This window comes from Dromaius novaehollandiae, chromosome 18 (assembly GCF_036370855.1).
Source record: "Dromaius novaehollandiae isolate bDroNov1 chromosome 18, bDroNov1.hap1, whole genome shotgun sequence".
NCBI lineage: Eukaryota > Metazoa > Chordata > Aves > Casuariiformes > Dromaiidae > Dromaius > Dromaius novaehollandiae.
The window spans coordinates 11,147,620-11,157,174 of record NC_088115.1 but is presented as its reverse complement, the minus strand read 5'-3'; the positions used below and the strand labels follow the sequence as shown (position 1 = coordinate 11,157,174).

Sequence of the window (9,555 nt, the reverse complement as noted above, 5' to 3'; positions counted from 1 at the left end):
CGACATGAGTGGCTGCTTATAATGCTATCCCTTGAAACAGGACCAGGCAAAAGTCCTGCTCTAAACCCAACGATTTATGAGCAGCAAAAGAGTAGGTGCAAACAGCTGGAAGGTAGATCCAGAGTAACAAAAATGTTTCAAAGTACCACAAGAAACAGAAAATAATTCTGTATAATTCTGCTGATTTCATTTGCTGAAATAAGGAGTGTACACCAAAGCTTTGAGAGTTTGGGATCCAAGAGCCATCATACGGGCACCATTTGCAGTATTTCCCTAAACTGCTATTTGAGCTGAAATGGCTGCAGAAGCCATTGAGCATTAAGGGAAAAGGGAATATGCCACAGTCGCATATGGGACCACCAGGGTCAGGGGTTAGAGATATTTGAATGAAACTACCTCCCAGAGCATCTAGCGCTCAGCACTTTGAACTCAGGCCCTGACCTCATTCCTAACAATACTTAGTGATTTGCCAGCGATGTCCTGTTTGCTTGTTGCATTCTTTACATATTTTCTGATATTAAAAAGAATTGTAAAGAGTAGACGGGTTTGTGAATGCTTCAGAGCCAAAATTCATCATATGTTGAGATTTTAGAAAATACTATTTAACCACTCAGAGTCTGGTGGGTAGCTAGAATTTCTAGCTGGCCAACAGAAAGAGCTGAGGGGCTACATGACTTGTCTACGGACCTGGTCAGCCAGGGAAAAGATGGGAAGAGAAGCACAAAATCCTGGTTTCATGGGCAGGTGCTCCAAACCACCAGAAACCGCTTTTTCAGTTTTGAGGCTGCCAGCCAAATGCCTGCTTAGGAGTACTTATAAATATATCTGTACTGCCGTCTCCTGGGTCTTAAGTTGCCTCTTTCTGTATGCAAAACTCTGAGGGGAAAAAATGCATTTGAAAGTGTTATATAATTATGAAACATGAATGTCTGATTAGAAGTGTAATTACATTGCATTTTGATAGCTGTCAGCAGCAAATGGCATTCTCGTAGGCCAGATCATAACATACATACTCTGAACCCTAAAGCTCACACATTTTTCAACTGCCATTTGAAGGAAATAATGGAAATCCATGTTTTAATTTCTAGTATTTTCATTGCCTGTTCTTACAGCCATTATGTATTTTGGGAATGAACAGCTGAATCCATCATTCTGTCTACAACTGAATCTCTAGGGGCATTTTACCTAAACCTTGCTGCTTTTTTTCTTCTCCTACACAGACTGGCTATATTTTCCTTTTTTATTACCAGGCTGTATATTAACAATGAGGACATTAACTCATAAAAACATTCACTCATTGGGGGAAAAATATACAAAGAGTGCATCGAACTCCCCCATGTATTTTGACACTCCATTTAGTAAATTGCCTTACATTTTAAGAGTGAGTAATCCTGGCTCCGAACAACTGTGAGGAAAGTAGAAGATATCCGAAGGAGGAAAAAATGTGGAACAGGCTGAAAACAGAGACGTGTATCAAGTCGAACTGTTAGAGAGATGTCAGAACAGAGCGTCAAAGCACAGAGCTTCACCTGGCTGCCGAAATGCGGAGGGCAACGCGTATCCTGCTGCTTTGTTACCCCCCATCCAACAGTGCGGGAGCAGCACCGGTACCGTCGACGCCGCTGGGCCAGCACGTACCGCGAAGCACTGTCCTTGCACGTGGCACGAGGCTGCTGGCACCTCTGCGCACATTTCTGCGTCCCTGGGCAAACCGTGCCGCTGCTCTGGTTTTCGTTTCCCTCTAAGGGTCGCTCCTGCAGCAGGCAAGCCATCGCTGTGCCTGGTAACGGTAATAACTAAAATTCGTCCAGGTGGCTGCTACTCATGTTTCTCCCACTCACTAAATTACGTTTAAAGCTTTCATATGTATCACCCTGCATCTGCTACCGTTCATCCTCTTTCTTATCCTTTATGCCAGGGCTCAAATCAGGCTGGTGTCACGGACGGCTTGTTTATTTTGCTGTGAACTTTGCTCTGAACTGCACAGAGGTTTCTAGTGCTACGTTTCACTTGGTCATCTTAGACTAAAGGCTGCAAAGGGGATGGGCACAAAACTCTCTCGCTGTGCACCAAAATCAGTGGATCACACGGCAGCAAAAACAGCGCTTCACCTATTTTAAGGTACACAACACATTCTTCTGCTGCTGCCCAGTGCATGAAAAATAAGGTTCTTAGTTGCACAGCGATTTGGTGGAGTTCGTGCCTGCAATGAGAGATGTAGCAGGTCTACAAAACCTAAGGGGGTTGACAGTCTCCCCTTGGAAACCCTGCCTCACGCTGAACTTGCACGAGCAAGCGCTAGCAACAGACAGCAAGCAGCTTTCACCTTCCCCCAGTACTCACCCAGTTGTAGCTATGTCTACAAGGAGAGCTTCATCTCCAGGGAAAGGCAAGAGGCAGCGCTGGGCAGAGGCAGGGCAGATCGCAAGCAGACAGAAACTCCAGGCCACGTCGCACTGTGGAGCAAGGAAAGCAAATGGTGTGAGGCTGCTTTGAGTGCAAAACTTGGCCACGCTTAAAGAGGCCGCCATCTAAAAGCAAACTATTTATCTGAAAATCTGTTAAGGAACCAGGATTAGAAGAGACCAAGAGTGTGGATACTTGTGGAGAGAGCTAGCTCCTTTGCACGCGTTGGCTGGCTGCAAGCCCTTTAGCTGCAGTAGCTCATCTGCTCACATAGACCAAGACCAGGTATATTAGCGCTGGACCGCGACTGTGTTAATGAATCTCTGCATGTTTCCAGAAGGGATCTGGCTTGCACGGGAGCCAGAGTCTTTTGCACCCATCAGTGCAGAAAAGCTTCAAGAAATGTAAAACTAAAACCAAGATGTTACTAACTGGCAGATTTTTTTAACGAAGAAAACAGCAGAATTTGATGGAAGTTTTGATGTTTCCTCTCAAATCCCGTGTTAGTATTAGCACTAAACAGATGTCCCACATTCCAAAGAAATGGCAGGTTTGGCACCTCTTCACGGTTAGCAAATTTAATTATGGCTTCAAATGCAATAATGGAGCAACCTTCCTCAGCTATAATTGGATCTGCGATTGGCACCGGCTTTCCCTCCCTCCCTGTGCCATATGGAGAACTGCAGAACAAGGTGCTGCATATGTTCTTGCTGAATTATACCGGGTCGAATCAGGGTCAGATGAAATTATTACTGAAAGGAAGGGAGGGACAATCAAAAATGAGAAGTGGTGATAAAATTGGTGTTCTCCTGCAACAGCAGCTTTTGCGACCAAACTCTGCTTGGGATCCAATTGGATGTTAGCTCCAATAAAACAGCCACTTTAATTAGGAGCGCTCCCAGGCTGTCTGAAATAACAGCATGTTCTGGGCATAAGATCAGGAGAGGCAGAAGAGCTGGCATTGTCTGAACACAAGACAGTTCTGAGACAGAGACAGAGAAAGGAAAATAACCCTTCAAAATACCACCAATTCTGAAGGAAAAGGCTCCTCTTTTCCCCGCTTCGCAGAGCCAGTCAATTCCATTTCAGAAGATTTGGAAAAGGGTGGAGAAAAAGCTTTCTGTCAACTCACAGAGCAAGCAAAGGGGAGTAAAAAGAAAAATAATGGCTATCTTGTTATTTAGTTGCATAAAATAGCCACTTTAGGCAGGTCAGGTAGCAATGTCTATGAGCGAGACTGCCTGACATCTTCCATTACAAGCCTCTGTTTTCTGCTGTTAATAACTTTGCCAGACTGAAACCATTTGGGCTGAAATTTCCCTTCCTGAACGTCTGTCTTCAGCTGAATTTGTCTGGAATGATTCCACGTATGCACATTTATACCTAATTGGGACGGCCGATCGCGATCCAGAGCAAGAAAAAACCTGTAAAATAATTTCTCCAAAAACTTCATAGCTACAGCAATGACAAATAACATTAAAGTAATCATTGTGTCATCTTCCCTGTCAGAAGAAGAGAAAAACTCGCTATGGGCAAGGCAGTTGCCACTGACAAAATTATGTGATGCTAAAGCCAAACTACTTACCTCCAACCAACGTCAGCGATATTCATGTGTAACATTTCAACCCTGTTTACTTTTAATTTACTAATATTCTGACACACAAGCACTTTCTTTCTCTTGTTGAAATTAATGGAACTTTACCATTTAATCAATGGGGTCCCAAAAGCCTCTTATTTTACCTTTCTTTAGAACTGTGTCCCTCTGTGACATCTTTTAAGGCACTGTGAATTACAATCCATTTATGCTATTTACTATTTGAAAGCCTAGTCTTCAGCCTTGACACTGATGAGAAGTTAATTATTCTTATCTTCTTTTTTCCATACTTTTTGCTTAATAATTTGTAATTATAATTATTATAGATTTAGAATAAAACATGAAATTACTGCTGATAGCCCTGAGACCCAAATCAGCGCAGGAGTCAAGCCACACTACACCGCACAGTAGTTATCTTTAAGAGCAGGCCAGTTGACTCTGCAATTGAATAATGTTGCCATGGTATCGGGTATGTCTAGGGAATAGCATGGTAACACTAATTACAGAAGGCACAACTGGAAGATAGTTAAGGGCATCTGTTGCACTGGAATTTGTTTTCTCTATCAGAAAACAACAGAGCAGTTTATAAATATTAATAATGATTTGCAGCACCTAGAAGTAAGGAAGAAGGCTGCATGTTTCAAGGAAGAATAATGAATTAAAAGAACTATTACTTTTTATGGCAATTTCTGTCCAGTGTCACCCAGCAAGACATGACAGAGCCAACGCGCTGCAATTCCCTTTGCCTTGAAAGAGATCAGTGCTTCCCCTCCAAATTTCTTTTTCATTACTAAGGGAAGCGGCAACTTTCCCATCACCAGGGACCTGGCCGTGATTCAGCCTGGGCTGCTCTTACATGGACTCACCCGCTCAGGCCAAGAAGGGAAGAGGACAAAACCCCAGGAATGTCATTAGCTGCTGTGGCCACCATCACACACGTGGCTCCATTCAATAACGGAGGAGCTCCGGAGCTGCGGACCAGGAGCACTGAGCTGTGCTTGCAGAGGTCTGGCACCCATCAGCAGTGCTGTAGAGCCTCACCTCACAGATGAGGGTAACCTGGCATCGCAGGTGGGTCTGGTTACCCATTTTAGACAGCTGAATTTCTGTTTCATAGGGGAGGACGCTTGGATTCATGCTCCCTCTTTCCCCACTTTACATCTTCAGGGAAAAGCATGGGAGAAACTCAAGAATGACATATTCCCAGTTCACCTCAGGAGAAAAAAAAAAATCAAATAACAAGAGCTGGAAACTGCACAGTTTTGAGCTGAAGCTCCTTGTAAGCGTGCACATCTGAAACCTCTCGCAGGCAGGGCTGTGGAGGCTGCATGTTAATGCCGCCCTTGAAGCGGCACGAACAGAATGCTCAAAACTCAGCAAGCAGCAACAGCAGCAAAAGTCACGCAGATATACTTCTTCATTACCGTATCTGGATATATTATGCTATGAAATAATTCAGTACTTCTGGAGAGAGAAGGAAGTCTGCAGTGATGTCCTGGCTGCCAGTCTGAACCTATACTAGCGCTTTCGGAGTTCGCAGCAGCTGACGTCCCTGCTTTAAAACTCCTTGCAGGGGCAGCTTTCCACCTGTGAACCCACCACAGGTAACCGTCACCCAAGTGCACAGAGCTTCGCCCAGATCCCTTCTGGACTTCTGGAATTCATTTTCAGCACAAGTTCACCCGATTTATAAAGATCACCCATTCAAAAGTTACCACTCCCATGACACCACTGGAAGCAGAGACACTTACTGCCAGGGAATAAAGCAAAACGGTGCTTGCCAGAAAGATTTTACAGGTGGATTTAATCAGGAGCACATTTGAATGGCTGAGCAGGTGGCGAGCAAGCAAGCAACAGCAAAAAAAAGAAAAAAAAAGGAAAAAAGAAAAGAAAAGAAAAAATGGAAAGGAGAAACAAACCCCCCTCTTCTTCCCTCACCATGCAACAGCTCTGAACCCACCCCTGATTTAACGAGACGAGATGTGTGCACGCACCTGCACGCCCAGGCCCACGGGCGATGAGTCCATCGGGTCTCGTCTCGCTTCTGCAGCCTGCGTGAGGAACAAGCGGGCTCGAAGGAGCCTGGCACCAGCCAAGCAAGAGGACACAGGGCCTCGGCCTTCCAGCGTGCTCCATTTCCACAGGCTATTCCACACACACAGGCCCTTCCACCGAAGCATCCCCTCTCGTAATGAAAGGCGTTTCAGGGCTTTGCCAGTGCGCGCACACAGAGGCCCCTGTGTCTGCGGGGCTTCCTGCGTTAGCTGCCTTCGACACGGGACTCGGGCCCGTGATGGGCACCGCAGCCCCTGCGCAGCCGCGTGCCGGGACCGCGAGGGCCGGAGTGTCGGCCGCCATCCTCCACCTCCGCGCGTGGGCAGCCGTCCCGCGGGCACCCGGCGCTGAGGAGCGACAGGGACTGCGGCACGGTGCCGACAGCTCTGCCGCCCGGCGGGACGAGACAGCACCGACACATTCAGACTCACGTTCACGTTTTTAGTATGTCTGCACAAAAGAGTTTGTAGGATTGAGACGGATGTGGGGGTACATAAATAAAATGTACTTTAAAGCATGTTTCTTTGAAGAAACATTCTTCACCTGGCAGCTGTCACTGACGTGGAGGTTGCTATGGCAAGTACTTCCCATTTCTTTGAACAGAAGAGTAAGAAGTCACACAAAATTTCTTGGGTAGGGCTATTAGCTGGTTACAGGGGCTTTTGGGCAGCTATTAATTCATGCAGTGGCCTTTTTGCATAATGTTTCAGGAAAAAAAGACTTCACGTGAGACAACATAAAGCTGACGACAGCAGCTTTATTCTTGTTTGCTTCTCAGCACCGGAGCAGCAAATTAGCTATTTGCACACAGAGGAGGGAGTTCATCTATCGGTGCGTGCGACCCAGCTGAGCCACCTCGCCTGCTTCCCGCAGCAATTGCCTTGGAGTGCACGTTGGAGTCTGCTACGCTGCACCCGTCGGGACAACCCCTTTGCCTCCCTCATACATTTGCTGCATAACCAGATAAAAGCCTGTATTATTACCTAAAAGGCAGAGAATGGAACGTTCCTAGTTAAATTATCCAAAATGATGAGTAAGCATCAGTGCCCGTGTCATTTGTCACTTGACTTCATGTGAGTTCAGCATGTTATTCTAGATGACCTTCCCCAAAGTCTCCTGCAGCTCCGAGGATTTTAGAAAGATTCCTGCGTCAAATTTTCAGCTACAGCTCAGCAATAGCAATGCAGCAAAGGAGTTTCACCCCAGGTCCTGGACTCCCCAGTCTCTTGGCGAGACTTCCTAAGGACATGAAATAGCCCACAGCTCTTCTGAGGAGGAGGAGGAATTCCCTACACTTCATCCTACCTACAGAATGGGTCTTGCTCTGCATATCAGGTTCAGCTGGGGGACACTGCAAAGCGACATCTTTGCTACTCAAGAATAAGAAGAGAACAGGTATGTGGAAAGACAAGCATACAGTAATTCCTCTTAACCCATAAAAGACATTCACAGATGGCTTTCTCCTGCACTGCAGTCAGTCTGCTCATCGTCAACGGCAAAGTGTCCACATGACATGGTAAGCTATAAAATATAACACTGTCAGGCCTAAATCATGATGAATTCACAGTCCCGCTTAGATACAACACTGCTGATAAGTATTACTTTTATGTCAGTATTTCCACTTATATAAAATTTTCATATTAGATCAGATAGTCATTAGCTTATGCCGTTTACTGAAGAGGGGCCACACTGCAGAGAGGGGGATTGGCCCGCAGCCCGCAGGTGGCTAGGCCGGGACAGCCCATGCCTTTCACTCTCCTTCTCCTTTCTTTCATGGTTAATGATTCTCTTACACCTTGAATTCAGTCAAGTCCCACGTACAAATGAGAGTACAATATGTAGTATAAGGGATTTACTGTGTCCTAAGAGACGCAGTGTTACACAATTAGATTTTATATTGGCTGTATGTATGTGGAATACAAAAGAACCTGCATTAAAGCTGTATCAATTTCTAGGATGCATATTTATTGCAAAATAAAAATTAAGACGTTACTGCAAAAGCCCCGGACTGCAGACTCCTATGGGAGCTCCAGGAGGCTCCTAAGAAAGAGCAGGCTCAGCCCAGCTGCCCGTGGCCCCTCCGGGCAGCCCGGCCTTCGCCCTGGGCTGCTTCCCAACAACGGCGAGCACAAGCTAACAACTCCAGCCTCTGCTAAAACTGAAGCCATAGCTCAGCTTTTACAACCCCGGTTCTTGCGCTGCTTATTCCATGAGCAGCCATTAGAGTGCTGCAACTGCAAAAGGGAAATTTGTTCTTCATTTGGCATGCTGAACTTCATCAGCTCACACTGAGATATCACCTGGAGAACAGGCCTAAACCTGCAACTTCCAAAGGTAATTTGGGCTCGGTGGCTAATGCAGTAATATCACGAAGCAATTTTTCTTTGTATTGCAGCAATATCCCATTTGTATGAGCAAGTCTTATAGAATGAAAGATGATGATTTATTCTCATTTCAGTAGGAAAATTCCCTCTTCTCATCAGTCTTTTATAACACTGTGACAGACCTTCTGAAGACAAAGCTGAGCTTGCAGCACCTAGTGAAAGTCCATAAGAAGAAAGCAAAAGAAGTTCCAGTGGCTTTTTGATTAAATTCTTACAGACAGAAATGAAAAATAATATACTTTCCTGATGCCTAGATATCACAGTGATGGCTATATTGGTTATTAGAAAGACATCCATGTCAGAAACACTTCTGCAGATCTACTTTATGCAACGTGTTTTACCACTCCATCACTGCGTCCAAAGAGAGAACCAGCCTAGATTATTCAAAGGAGTTTTGGTTTAAGAAACAGGAGCTTATGGAGCTAGTGAGCTAGCTCATAAATTCAGTATTTTAGCTGGCAGCCCTTGGCAGAGACCAACCACTCCATTAAATCATGCTGGGCAAAAAACTGTCATTTTGGTGAATCACGAGAATTGCTAATTCCGTTATAATGCATGCTTATGTGAGAAAGGCAATTCAGTGGGAGGTTTAGTTCCATCTTTATAGCGTCCTTCATGAGATTATGACCCTTGCTGCTTTTCCCTGTTGTCCGCCCAGTTTCCAGAGCGGCTGTTAAAAGTTTCAACAGCAGCAATTAATAAAGACAAACAAAGTATAAATCCTTGCAAAACTCATTCCTGTTTTGCTACTCCCCTGATTTCTGGCATTACAGTCTAACATCACATAAAACTACAGATTTCTTTCACACAAGTACCTCCACCTTCCTCACCAAGCATTTACTTACTAGCATGAAGCAAAGCATGGGTGCTGGGGTCATCCAACTCTTGCACTCATTTTAGGACCTCCTGGCCACTTTCTTCTTGCTCTTGCACATACACTCATGCACTCACATTTGGAGCCAGTTCAGGATAATCAGATGACTACCTAAAAAGGGAACGTGCTCACGTGCACCCACATTTGGGCTTGCTTTAGCATACATTCAGGCGGGAAGCTCTTGCTTACACACGCACTATCTGTGTTATTTACAGATGCATCACTGTGCCTTATCAATTATT

General features: G+C 45.2%; 1 long non-coding RNA gene across 1 annotated transcript in view; it reads right to left on the bottom strand.

The window, feature by feature from the left end:
- LOC135330261 (uncharacterized) overlaps nucleotides 1-9,555 on the bottom strand; it is a 342,066-nt gene that overhangs the window by 17,633 nt on the left and 314,878 nt on the right. The window contains exon 8 of the long non-coding RNA XR_010392159.1: nucleotides 2,344-2,456. This is a non-coding gene — a long non-coding RNA (uncharacterized LOC135330261). The remainder of the gene's footprint in view (nucleotides 1-2,343; nucleotides 2,457-9,555) is intronic.